Raw genomic sequence first — 12,834 nt, forward strand, 5'->3', positions numbered from 1 at the left:
GTAATTGGAAGAAATGCAGTGGAATTTTTATGTAATTTTAAAATGTATTGCTGGAGCTGAAAGGAAGAATCTACTACAGACCGTCCTTATTGTTTAGTGGCAGAATCTGAGCAACATCAAGAAGAGAGGAAAAGTGACTTGTTACTATTGATATACAGATGCTGAGACGGATGTTTGGAGCACAAGTGAGGAGAAAATCAGGAATTAGGACATCAGAAGGTCAGTGAAGACTACGGGAGCATCGAAGAAAATAGCTGAGAAGAGATTGAAATGGTTTGGTCATCTGTTATGGGGAGAAAAAGATGTGATGAAGTAAATGATGGAGATTAAACCATAAGAAGAGAAGAGGAATGGTTAAGACTGGACAGAAAGATGTAATGGTGAGAGACTTAAACACAACAGGATTAGAAGAGGAATGGGTGTGACTGACTGGAGGAAGACTGAGAAGATGATCAGTACATTGTGGTGACCTCCAAGAAAAATGAGACATTGAACGAGAAAAAGGCTAGGCTACTGAAGATACAGTCACCACTGTTGGAGCAATTAAAATCAGGGATACACAAGATGCCAGACATGGAGGAATGCAGTTATTTAACAGGACTGTAGGTCCAAAAGAGATTACAGAAAGAAGGAAGTTAAGACCATAGAAGGATTTTAAATCAAGGGTGGTAAGTAGATCAGCAAGAACTGTGACAAGGATTGGATGGGAAGCAGAGATTTGAATGGGGCTTATATCTATGGAGAGTGAAAAAGAGGAGGCTGGTCAAAGCAGCACTGGAATAGTCAAGTCCTGAGGTAACAGAGGCATGAATGAGGGCTTCATCAACAGATGAACTGAGACAGTGGTGGATTCAGATAATGTGGAGTCGACTGGATTAGTTTAAAATATAGGTGCTTTAGAAGCTCAAATAGATCAGCTCCAGAGTTAATTGAGAGCATTTGATTCTTGTTAAACTGTAATATTAAAGAGCTGAGTTGAAGGCCGTACAGTATGGAACTGGATGGACACAGCAGGCCAGGCAGCATCAGAGGAGCAGGAAAGTTGACGTTTCGGGTCAGGACCCTTCTTCAGACCCAAAACATCAACTTCCCTACTCCTCTGATGCTGCCTGGCCTGTTGTGTTCCTCCGGCTCTGCACTGTGTTATCTCTGACTCCAGCATCTACAGTACTTGCTATCTCTGAGTTCAAGGCCCTCTTGTGTTGCAGTGGTAGTGTCCCTATCCCTGGACTGAGATGCTTGAGTTCAAGTCCCACCTGCTCCAGAGGTGTATAATGACATCTTTGAACCGATTGATTAAAAAAAAAATTCAATAAAAATTTAGGGTCTCTTGTGGCACAGTGATAGTGTCCCTATTCTGGGACCAGTTGAGCCTTGGGTTCAAGTCTCACCTGCTCCAGAGGTATGTACTAATGTCTCTGAAGAAAAATAGGTTAAATAACTGAATTTTTTAAAGTTAAAAACTGAGTTGAATAGGGCCTTTGTGGTGCATTGGGCTGGGGACCTTGGTGCAAGTCCCACCTGGTCCAGATTGGTGGTATTCCATGTCTTAACAGGTTGCTTAAAAATATCAAAGAGCTTGGCTGCATTATTTCCACACACTTCAATTTTAACTTAGCCCCTCCCTCTTTTCCTACCTTCTCTTGATTTTTGCCATTGTTATACTGCCCCTGGTGAGCAGTGCTTGTAAATTGTTATCTGTTTCATTCATTGGGTGATTTGATGGTGGGCTTCACAAAATTAAAAGAAAGAGTCGAGTTCTTCCCAGTGGAAGGTGCTTTTGGGCAGGGAAATGATCCAGAAGACAAAGGTGGAAGCTGTTTTTTGTACCACACTATATATTTACAATAAAATCTTTGTAAATCTCTGAAAATCTTTTGCTGCTGAATTCAACAGATGAATATCAGTGTATGAAATATGAATGACCAAAGTGATGGAGTGCTCGTCTTAGGAAAATATTGCACCAAATTTGCAAGCATGTAATATTCTGGGGTATTTTAAGGTTAGTTTTTCTGACTATTTTGTCCTGTGTTCATTTTAAAGTTACACGTGGCCTTAAAATTTATTTTTCTAATCTTTCTTTTGCCTGTTCCTTTTTGTTCTCTTTTTCCTATTTGTACTTTTTTTGATGTCTTACTATCACCGTCTTCATCCAGAGCAACAAGGTAGTCATAAGTAATTGTTCTCTCTCATCCTTTGTTTGGGGTGGCACAGTGGTTCAGTGGTCAGCCCTGATGCCTCACAGCACCAGAGACCCAGGTTCCATTCTACCCTTGGGTGACTGTCTGTGTGGAGTTTGCACATTCTCCCCCTGTCTGTGTAGGTTTCCTCCCACAGTCCAAAGATGTGCAGGGTAGGTGGATTGGCCATGCTAAATTGCCTGCAGTGTTTAGGGATGGGTAGATTAGGTTGGTTATAGGGGGGTGGGTGCTCTGAGGGTTGGTGTGGACTTGTTGGGCTGAAGGGCCTGTTTCCACACTGTAGGGATTCTATGATCAGTGTTGGATGAGTTTGTCACTTCCACCCTTCCCCTTTGGCAGGACATTTTATTCTATCTGATTTGCTTAATCAGCCAAGCTTTGATTAAATTCTAAAGCAAAAACAGATTGTTGGAGAAACTCAGCAGATCTGGCAGCATGTGCAAGACAGAAAGTAGTGCTAATGTTTTGAGTCCAGTGGCTCTTCAGAACTGATAGAGCCAGGAAAGGTGGTACAGGTGCTGATAATAAGGGGTTGACGGACTGGGGGAGGAGTTAGTGGATAGTTGGAGACAAAACAAGGAGCGAGAGAAAGAAAGTTAAGCAGACAATAGGATGGGTTGATAATAAGCCAGGGAAGGGTCACTGGACTTGAAACATTCACTCTGCTTTGTCTCCACAGATGCAGCCAGACCTGCTCAATATCTGTTCTTGTTTCAGATCTTCAGCATTCACAGTTCTTTGTTTTATTGAGCAAGGTCTTTTGCCAATAAAATCTGGTGAACGGAAAAGAAAAACCATGAGGAGACGAATTAGGGCATTCAGCCCATCAATGAAAATCTCAATGTTAACTTCTCTTCTCCAATACCAACGGAACTGGTATCTATTTAAATTTTTCTTTACTTTTATGTTTAGATTAATGCAGACATACCAACTTTACCCTTTCGGTTGGATGTCAGAGACCCCATTATTATTCAAGGCATTATTCATTGAAGGCCAGAGGAGCACTGTCCTGAGTAAGATGTATTCCTTACCAACAATGAAAACAGATGTAATAGGAACTGCAGATGCTGGAGAACCCGAGACAACAAGGTGCAGAGCTGGATGAACACAGCAGGCCAAGCAACATCATAGGAGCAGAAAGGCTGACGTTTCGGGCCTAGACCCTTCATCAGAAATGGGGGAGGGGAAGGGGGTTCTGAAATAAATAGGGAGAGAGGGGGAGGCGGATAGAAGATGGATAGAGGAGAAGATAGGTGGAGAGGAAACAGACAGGTCGAAGAGGCAGGGATGGAGCCAGTAAAGGTGAGTGTAGGTGGGGAGTTAGGGAGGGGATAGGTCAGTCCAGGGAGGACGGACAGGTCAAGGGGGCGGGATGAGGTTAGTCGGTAGGAGATGGGAGTGCGGCTTGAGGTGGGAGGAGGGGATAGGTGGGAGGAAGAACAGGTTAGGGAGGCGGGGATGAGCTGGGCTGGTTTTGGGATGCGGTAGAGGGAGGGGAGATTTTGAAGCTTGTGAAATCCACATTGATACCATTGGGCTGCAGGGTTCCCAAGCGGAATATGAGTTGCTGTTCCTGCAACCTTCGGGTTGCATCGTTGTGGCACTGCAGGAGGCCCAGGATGGACATGTCGTCTGAGGAATGGGAGGGGGAGTTGAAATGGCTCGCGACTAGGAAGTGCAGTTGTTTATTGCGAACCGAGCGTAGGTGTTCTGCAAAGCGGTCCCTGAGCCTCCGCTTGGTTTCCCCGATGTAGAGGAGGCCACAACGGGTACAGCGGATGCAGTATACCACATTGGCAGATGTGCAGGTGAACATCTGCTTGATGTGGAAAGTCTTCTTGGGGCCTGGGATGGGGGTGAGGGAGGAGGTTTGGGGGCAGGTGTAGCACTTCCTGCGGTTGCAGGGAAAAGTGCCGGGTGTGGTGGGGCTGGAGGGGAGTGTGGAGTGGGCAAGGGAGTCACGGAGAGAGTGGTCCCTCCGGAAAGCAGATAAGGGTGGGGAGTGGCCATGGGTACCCGCATGGGCCCAAGCTATGCCTGCCTCTTTGTAGGTTACGTGGAACAATCCCTCTTCTGTACCTAAACTGGCCCTAAACCCCAACTCTTCCTCCGTTACATTGATGACTGTATCGGCGCCGCCTCGTGCTCCCACGAGGAGCTCGAACAGTTCATCCACTTCACCAACATCTTCCACCCCAACCTTAAGTTCACCTGGACCATCTCTAATACCTCCATCTCCTTCCTGGACCTCTCTGTCTCCATCTCGGGCAACCACCTAGAAACTGATATCCATTTCAAGCCCACCGACTCCCACAGCTACCTAGAATACACCTCCTCCCACCCACCTTCCTGCAAAAATGCCATCCCCTATTCCCAATTCCTTCGCCTCTGCCACATCTGCTCCCAGGATGAGGCACTCCCTTCCCTACATCTCAGATGTCCTCGTTTTTCAAGGACCGCAACTTCCCCCCCTCAGTGGTCGAGAACGCCTTCAACCGTGTCTCCCACATTTCCCGCAACTCATCCCTCACACCCCGTCCCCGCAATAACAACCAAAAAAGAATCCCCCTCGTCCTTATGTACCACCCCACCAACCTCCGGATCCAACGCATCATCCTCCGACACTTCCGCCATCTGCAATCCGACCCCACCACCAAAGACATCTTTCCCTCCCCACCCTTATCTGCTTTCTGGAGGGACCACTCTCTCCGTGATTCCCTTGCCCACTCCACACTCCCCTCCAGCCCCACCACACCCGGCACTTGCAGAACACCCACGCTTTGTTCGCAATAAACAACTGCACCTCCCAGTCGCGAACCATTTCAACTCCCCCTCCCATTCCTCAAATGACATGTCCATCCTGGGCCTCCTGCAGTGCCACAACGATGCCACCCGAAAGTTGCAGGAACAGCAACTCATATTCCGCTTGGGAACCCTGCAGCCCAATGGTATCAATGTGGATTTCACAAGTTTCAAAATCGCCCCTCCCCCTACCGCATCCCAAAACCAGTCCAGCTCGTCCCTGCCTCCCTAACCTGTTTTTCCTCCCACCTATCCCCTCCTCCCACCTCAAGCCGCACCCCCATCTCCTACCGACTAACCTCATCCCGCCCCCTTGACCTGTCCGTCCTCCCTGGACTGACCTATCCCCTCCCTAACTCCCCACCTACACTCACCTTTACTGGCTCCATCCCTGCCTCTTTGACCTGTCTGTTTCCTCTCCACCTATCTTCTCCTCTATCCATCTTCTACCCGCCTTCCCCTCTCTCCCTATTTATTTCAGAACCGTCTTCCCCTCCCCTATTTCTGATGAAGGGTCTAGGCCCGAAACGTCAGCCTTTCTGCTCCTATGATGCTGCTTGGCCTGCTGCGTTCATCCAGCTCTGCACCTTGTTGTCAATGAAAACAGATGACCTGGTCACTTTTAAAAATTGCTGTTTGTGGGATCTTGCTGTGCACACGTTGGCTGAGATTACTTCTCACGCAACAACAGTGACTACATTTTAAAAGGACTTTATTATTTTGTAATAATAGTGGTATCTTGACATTGTGAATGGTGCTATATAAATTCAAAAGTTAATTTTTAGTGTGGAAGATGTTACATTACAGGATTCATCAAGACCAAGGCTTGAATTGGTTGAGGACATTTGTGAAGTAGTTAAGGGTTTTACATTTGAAATTGTCTGGCTGCTTATTCCTAAATCCCTCTTTTCTGCTCATTAGTTGCCTTATAATGTCTCCTATAGGGTGCCTTAATGCTACAAGTCATGCCTTCGACACAAAACTGCCCTAAACCCAATATCCAGCACAGTTGCGGTATAATCAGATAAACAGAGTGTTAAAGAGAGTTGTGTTGGTTTGTTTATTGAGTTAATGTCTTTTACAGAAAAAGCTAATTGTTAGTTTATTTTCCGGTTAGTGCCTATTTGTACAGGCTTTAGGGAGATGAGGATGTGTTTGATGTTGGTTGATTTACTCAGCTTCGTGTTCAAATAGCGTTTGTGAATTCTATTGTTTGTGCTCGGTATTTAATCTCCTTTATCCCTTGAGTTTTTGCCTGTTTTAACCAGCTAAGCTCATGCTTCACAACTGCTAATTCCACTTCATTAAAATTTTAAAGACAAACTGTTGACTTTAATCATATTACATTTCTGTATGTGTAAAATGTACCTTACTCATACTATAGCCCTAGCAGGACAAGTGATGTATATGATAATTAGGATTAGGATGAATTTGCCTATGCTAACAGAATGAATAGCCTCATAACTCACGTAGATCTAACATAGGCGACCCAAGTACGTGTTGAAATAATCAATGAGCGCAAAGTTGATAAGGCTTGATGTGTCTGAGGCACTATTCTTTATATATACATTTGGGTCTTATGCAGTCAACATTTATTTTTCAATTTTCTGCTCTCTCTCCTGAAAGCACCGATCTGCCTGGGGTTCAATGGTCCACACATTGGTGATTTTCCAATTCTTCACAATTTCTTTATGTGTGACTTGATTTGATCTGTCTTTACTGACAAAACCTGATCAGTCCTCATGGACTAGGCTGCCATGAGGTTTGAGATTTGGGGTTCTATTCTGCACTGCTGAGAGGCTGCTCCCTTAGACTGTACTGTTTCCACTTTTTGTGTGCTGCATTTCAGTCTCTGCCTCACCTAAGACTGACCAATGCCTGACTCTCGGGAATTCCAACAAATCTTTTATTTACACACAGTTACGCAGCATATTGATATCTGCAACAAGGCTTTCTTGTCCAGGTTATCCTTAAGGGAGTTGGTTAGCTCAGTTGGCTGGACAGCTGGCTCACAATGCAGAGTGAAACCAATGGTGACAATTCAATTCCTGTACTGCGTGGGGGGCTGTTGCAAAGAGATCTCCCTTTCAACTTCTTCCCTCACCTGAAGAATGATTACCATTGGATTGAACTTGCCATCATTATCTCTCTCTAAGGAGACAGCAGCTCTATGGTCTGGTAAGAATTTTCTTTCATTCATTCATGGGATGAAGGTGTCGCTGGCTAGGCCAACATTTATTGCCCATCCCTAATTGCCCAGAGGGCAGTTAAGAGTCAACCACATTGCTGTGGGTCTGGAGTCACATGCAGGCCAGACAAGGAAGGATGGCAGTTTCCTTCCCTAAAAGGACATTAATGAACCAGATGGGTTTTTCTGGCAATCGGCAATGGATTCATGGTCATCATTAGATACTTAATTCCAGTTTATTATTGAATTCAAATTCCACCATCTGCCACGTCAGGATTCAAACCTGAGTCCCCAGAATAATACCTGGGTTTTGAGATTAACAGGCCAGTGAATATGGTGACTTTACCTTCTATCATGACTTCTGAGTCTCAATAGTATGTGACATGCAGATGTCAGTGTTTCATTATTGTGTATGTCATAAGTATGTATGCAAATTCATTATTGTACATAACTAGGCTATTCAACTGCTGCTGGTATCACTGCTGGACCTAACTGTAATTCCCTCCTCATGTTCTGCACTTGGGCATTTTTTGGTGAGATTGTTTCTACAACAGTCAAAAACTTGAAGGCACAAATTCTCTAAGCATCCCACACCACAGGTGGAGCCTTGCTCTGCAGTGTCTGGCTGACCGGGATCTCACACTCATTGTTTGGGTTTCTCGGTAGAAAATGACCTGGCCCCCTCACCACCACCACCACCACCTCATCATGTGAAAACCCAAGGAGATATGAGAATGAGTTAGCGCTGTCAAGAAAGGAGGTAGTTAAAGGGAAAAGGAGCGAGCAGCACATACTGCAATGAAAAGAGCTTCCGAACATGGATTTAGCTGTGTGTATCCGTACTCAATTATTTATATCTTTTCAACCTTTTTAATGGAAACAATAACAATGAAATGTCTGTTCCTGTCTGTCATAAACCAATGCAAATTTCATCAAGTCAATCAATAAGATGTTTGCATTCTTCATCTCAACAAAAGCCTGCTGATTTGAGAGAGAATCTTCATTCCTCAGTCAGCTGTTGTCAGGTAAATCACATTTGACAGATTGTGTTTAAACCTTCTCCTTCAGTGAATAACCTGCAAATTTGACTGCAGCTCAGGATTTCAGAACTTCAACCTCAGAGGAAAATCATTATGGGCACACTGTCTCCACAAGGACAATAGCAACTCAAGATGGTTCACATCTGTCACATTCTCAGGGTTAACAGGGAACAGGCAATAAATATGACCATGCCACCAATCCCCGGATCCTAAGCACTAATTTAAAAGGGTGACGAATACCTGAGAAGGTGGTGGGAACATTTACAATAGTAACTTCGCAAAAAAGAATTTTTCAGTTAAATACCTGAAAATGATTTAAAAAAAGTGCAGGGCTGTAAGGAAAGTCTGGGCTTTGGGACGAATTGGATTGGACACTTAGCTCAAGGGCTTCCAATGAGCTGACACAGGCTTGATGGGCAGAATGACCCCCTGTGAAATTCAATTTAAAACAATTCAAACTTTCTAAGGATTCACAGTTAGTTCATTAGATTGTTACATTAGTGTTGTGATATGATGTGATATTTGGGAGACACTTATTTACAGATGGACTCATGGTTCACCCTGAAACGTTCTGACCTTACAATCTGCAATTGATGCAGTGATGGGCTTTTTACCTTCACCAGGGTATTCATATCTGATGAGATAATATTTACATTGGCTCCCATGCCATAAGAACTAAACGTGTTCCAAAAGTACTGGAAGATTCACTAGACATTTATTATGGCTTCTGGTATCTACGTACAATCCGAGCACAGACACTGCTGTGTCTGGACTACTACTAAGCAATTTGGTTATAAACTGTGGCACACTTCCCTCGATGTGACATGCTACAACTTATAAATAGCTATACATATGTATGTAAAGGCACAGAGAATCGTGAACAAAATTGGGGACCTGGAAGCAGAAATTGCTCTTTGGGGAAATGATGTAGTAGCATTGACAGAGATATAGCTCAAGCAGGAACAGGACTGGATACTTAACATCCTGAGTTATATGCCTTTTAATAGAAACAGGGTGGGTGAAAAGGGGAGAGGTGTAGCAGTCCTTGTCAAAGATAGTATCATTGCCCATAAACAAGATGCAGTTCCTGAATTAGAATTTACATGGTTGGAGATGAGAAACAGAAAGGGAGTAGTGATCTTATGGATATTTATTGATAAAATAATGGGGAGCAAGTAGAAATGAACATTTATAAGTAGGTTATGGAAATTTGCAGTACAATTAGGGTTGTGATAGTTGGTGAATCAATCAACCTAGGGAAGACTGGGAAAAAGGTAGAGTGTGGGGCACAAAAAGTGAAAAATTCTCCTGCGATGGACTGCAGGAGAACTTTCTGGAACAGTACATTTCCAGTCCTACAAAGGATGGAGCTGTGGTGGATTTGGTCCTGGGAAATGAGCCAAGCCAGTTTGACAATATCAGAGTGGGGATGCATTTGGGAACTTGCAATCATAATATAATAAGGTGCAATATTAAGCTGGAAAAGGATTTTAAGAAAGTCAATAATTAAGATGCCAAGCTGGAAAAGGGCAGATTTTAAGGGTGTAAAATTTGAATTAGAGAGATTGATTAGAAAATCATTTTTGTGGATAAAACAATGAATGAAAAATGTGACAATTTCAAAAGAGAGATGAATAGGTTGCAAACTGTGTATTCTGGATGAATATGATGAGAAAATAGGGAAGAAAAAGGAGTCATATGATGCATACCAGAATAATAATGGCAGTAGAAATCAGGAAGAGTTTCTCAAATGCAGGAGAGAGGCTAAGGGTGAAATATGAAGACAAAGAGGAAGCTTGATGAAAGAATGGCAGGCTGCACTAAAATAAATAGTAAAATGTTCTTCAAACATATTAATATTAAAGAATTAGTGAAGAATAGAGTGGGGCCCATAAGGAACAAGCAGAATAAGCTCCTCACTGAAGCAAAGGGTATGGCAAAGGTACTAAATGAGTACTTTGCTTCTGTCTTTGCCAAGTTCGAAGATGGTGACAATGCAAGTTGAGAATGTGGGTGTTTAGCATTGTTGTGATAAGTAAATAAAAAGTGCTAAAAGGACTGGCAGCATTCCTGGCAGAGAAGTCGCTAGGCCCAGGTGAGATGCATCTTATGTTGCTGAAAGAAGTAAGAAAGTAAATTACAGAACCATTGACAGAAATTCTCCTGCCATCTCTGACACAGGCTTAATCCCTGAGCCCTGGAGGATTGCAAATGTGACATTGTTGTTTAAGAAAGGAGCAAAGGATAACTCAGTAAACTACAACCCTGTCAGCTTGATGTCATTAGTCAGAAAACTGATAGAGACGATAGTATGGCATAATGTAAATATACACTTAGTGTTTCCTCTAGTTGGTGATTCAGCAACTGGGGGTCAATTTCAAGATTGTCAACAAGAAAGCTAGGAGTGAGATGAGGAGAAAATTCTTTAGTCAGAGACTTCTTAGAATTTGGAATGCACTGCCTGGGAGAGTGGTGGAGACAGATTCCACAGTAGGCTTCAAAAGAGAGCTGGATATATTATGAAAGTGATTAATTTAGAGGTCTACAGAGATGGGGCTACAGAATGGGACGAGCTGGGTAGCTCTTTCAGGGGCTGATACAGATACAATGGGTCGAATGGCCTCCTTCTGTACTGTAAAAATCTATGATTCTGGATGGCCACAGTAAGATGACAGTTGAGACTTTAACACTATCAGGCCACATTCCAAGACACAGTGACGATATCATGGGCATGTCTCTTAAAGGAATGTTGCACATTAGCTGTGAGACATAGCACAACACTTCGATGTTTTGAGGATGCAATATGACATTTTTCTTTTGATGTCCATCAAAATAGGTTTGGTCCAAACCTATTCTTTTCTTTATTCTTTCATGGGATATGGGCGTGACTGGCAAAGGCATTTATGCCAGACTGGATAGCGGGGATCCGGTAAATGAGTTATAGAACATAGAACATAGAACAGTACAGCACAGTATAGGCCCTATGGCCCACGACGTTGTGCCGAACTTTTACCCTAAACCTAAGGTCTATCTAACCTCCACCGCTACCTTATACTACCATCTATATGCCTATCTAATAGCCGCTTAAATGCCCTTAATGAGGCTGACTCCACTACCCTCTCCGGCAATGCATTCCACGCCCCTACCACTCTCTGAGTAAAGAACCTACCTCTGACATCTCCCCAGTATCTACCTCCTTTCACTTTAAAACTATGTCCCCTTGTAAAAGCTAACTCCACCCTAGGAAAAAGTCTCTGGCTGTCTAGTCTATCTAAACCTCTGATCATTTTGTACACCTCTATCAAGTCACATCTCATCCTTCGTTGTTCTAAAGAGAAAAGCCCGAGCTCTCTCAACCTTTCCTCATAAGACCTTCCCTCCATTCCAGGCAACATCCTGGTAAATCTCCTCTGCACCTTTTCTAACGCTTCCACATCTTTCCTGCAATGAGGTGACCAGAACTGGACACAATACTCCAGATGTGGCCGAACCAGGCTTTTGTATAGCTGGAGCATAACTTCACGGCTCCTGAACTCAATCCCTCTATTAATGAAAGCTAATACACCATACGCCTTCTTAACAACTCTATCCACCTGGGTGGCAGCTTTCAGGGAACTGTGAACATGAATCCCAAGATCCCTCTGCTCCTCCACACTGCCAAGAATCTTTCTGTTAACCCTGTATTCTGCTTTCAAGTTTGTCCTTTCAAAATGAATCACCTCACACTTTTCAGGATTAAACTCCATCTGCCACTTCTCAGCCCAGCTCTGCATTCTATCAATGTCCCTTTGTAACCTAGAACAGCCCTCCGCACTGTCCACAATGTGACACCCCTTCGTATTGTCCGCGAACTTGCTAATCCACCCTTCCACTCCTTCATCCAAATCATTTACTAAAATCACAAATAGAAGAGGACCCAGAACAGATCCCTGTGGTACACCACTCGGAACTGAACACCATGTTGAATATTTTCCGTCCACTACCACCCTTTGTCTTCTAAGGGTCAGCCAATTCTGAATCCAATCTGCCACATTTCCCCCTATCCCATGCCTCCTTACCTTCTGCATGAGCCCTACCATGGGGAACCTTATCAAACACCTTACTTAAATCCATGTATACCACATCCACTGCTCCACCTTCATCCACATCTTTGGTCACCTCTTCAAAGAATTCAATAAGGCTTGTGAGGCATGATCTGTCCCTCACAAATCCATGCTGACTATCACGAATCAAACTGCCTTTCCAAGCGATCATAAATCCTGTCTCTTAGAGCCCTTTCCAATAATTTGCCCATCACTGACGTAAGACTAACTGGCCTGTAATTTCCGGGGTTATCCCTGTTCCCTTTTTTGAACAAGGGAATGATGTTTGCCTCTTTCCAATCTTCTGGCACTATACCCGTGGACAGTGAGGATGAAAAGATCATTGCCAATGGCCCTGCGATCTCGTCCCTCGCTTCCCATAAAATCCTTGGATAAATCCCATCAGGCCCGGGGGACTTATCTATCTTCAACTTCCTCAGAATTCCTAGCACATCTTCTTTACTAACATCAACCTCCTCTAGCCTACCTGCCTGTTTCACAACGTCCTCCTCTACAACTAG

Source organism: Rhincodon typus, chromosome 32 (genome assembly GCF_021869965.1).
Source record: "Rhincodon typus isolate 14 chromosome 32, sRhiTyp1.1, whole genome shotgun sequence".
In the NCBI taxonomy this organism is placed as follows: Eukaryota; Metazoa; Chordata; class Chondrichthyes; order Orectolobiformes; family Rhincodontidae; genus Rhincodon; species Rhincodon typus.